Source organism: Sciurus carolinensis, chromosome 3 (genome assembly GCF_902686445.1).
Source record: "Sciurus carolinensis chromosome 3, mSciCar1.2, whole genome shotgun sequence".
Lineage (NCBI taxonomy): Eukaryota > Metazoa > Chordata > Mammalia > Rodentia > Sciuridae > Sciurus > Sciurus carolinensis.
Genome location: NC_062215.1, coordinates 21442281 through 21444071, shown reverse-complemented (window position 1 = coordinate 21444071; position 1791 = coordinate 21442281). Strand labels below are relative to the sequence as shown.

General features: G+C 37.9%; 1 pseudogene; it reads right to left on the bottom strand.

The window, feature by feature from the left end:
- Positions 1–538: 538 nt before the first annotated feature.
- On the bottom strand, positions 539–1328 carry LOC124979264 (39S ribosomal protein L19, mitochondrial-like; annotated as a pseudogene).
- Positions 1329–1791: the final 463 nt, after the last annotated feature.

The following is a 1791-nucleotide window of genomic DNA, read 5'->3' as shown; positions in this document are numbered from 1 at the left end:
AGAAACTGTGATATATATATATATATATATATATATATATATATATATACCATTGTGTGTGTATATATATATATATATATATACACACACAATGGCATATTACTCAGCCATAAAGAATGATAAAATCATGGCATTTGCAGGCAAATGGATGATATTGGAGAATATCATGCTAAGTGAGATAAGCCAATCTCAAAAAACCAAAGGAGGAATGATCTTGCTGATAAGTGGATGATCACACATAATGGGGTGTAGGAGAGGGAGAAGAGTGGAGGAAGGAGGGACAATATAGAGGGAAAAGAGGGGTGGGAGGGTTGTGGGGGAAGGAAAACATAACAGAATGAATCAATCATCATTACCCTATGTAAATGTATGATTACACAAATGGTATGGCTTTACTTCATGTACAGAGAAACAACACGTATCCCATTTGTTTACAATAAAAATAAATTTTAAAAAATCAATAAAACTATATATTTATGGGTCTAAAATAATAATGAATGCTTAGTTCATTTTTCTTATAAATGGGTTTAAACCAATTTCAGAATAAGTCCTTTGAGAGCCAGTACATCTCAGAACCAGGACACGTTGATGCTTCAATTTCATCCTACATTGCAGTTGCAGTTTTTGAAGTATCAAATTCCCACACCATATCAAACTCAAACCATGGACGACTACACTTCCAAGTTTCTTTGATTTGTTCTTCAGTCAAACAAAGATCAAATGTGATTCCTTTAATATTCCAATTTTGGCATTCCCAGTGTTTGGAGCAGGACTTACAGTTCATTTTTACTTTCAGCTCATTAACGGAATCTCTTGGCGAGGCTCTGATATCACTGACTTTATCTTCATATCTAAAGTGCAGTTTTCAGGAAGGGCATCTCGGAAGTATCCTAAGGTACCATCCAGGCCTTTCTCTAGGTTGACCACTTGGATCTTGTGGATTTGAGGATTATACAGGTCAAAACGAATTTCAACAGCTTGTCCTACAATATTGTCCCTAGGGATGAAAAGAGCACCAGGTCCTTTTCCTGATCTCCGAAAGCAAATCCCCAGAAACAGGTTGGTGTTTCCATTGGCATGTGGGCTGGCTAAGGTAATATGTGGTATATGCTTCCAACATGGAACTCTGGAATGTGGAGCAAGCTCTCCTTCTTTCTAATGTATCTTTTCTTTCCACTTAAAATTTCCAGATTTGTCTTTTCCCTTGGAGGAATGAATTCAAACTCAAGAGTGCCAGGAGGCAGAGGCAAGCACAGGGAGCAGTACCCTGGCGCTCCAACACTCTGACCCAGGTCCTTTGCAGTTCCACAATGCAGGCAGGTTGCCATGGCGGCTTCCCATGTTCTCTTAGGAAAGGCCGAGAAGGTGAGGGAAGCCCCAAATGAGAGAGTGAAGTGATCGAGAAGATGTAAAAACCTCAATAAATTTAGAGGCTAAAATGATGAAGGAATTTCAGTCAGGCAATTCTAAAATTTTGAACATCTATTAATGAAGCTTTAAATTTTTATGAGAAAGTTGCCATGAAATCCATAAATTTCCAGAAATGTTGATTTAGAAGGTACATTTTGTATGCTGAAAGAAACTTTATGTTTAGAGAGGAAGGAAGAGAGGGAGGGAGGAGAAAGCACTGGAAATTGATACAATTAATATGGAGCCTACTGGAAGAAAAAAATTAGTCAGGTGAAATGGAGGTGCCTTCCTAATGTTCAATTTACAGAATTTTTAGGAGACATTAGATTAGGTTCCCTTCGAAGCTCATGTGTGAGACAAGGCAAGAAAGTTTAGAGGTGG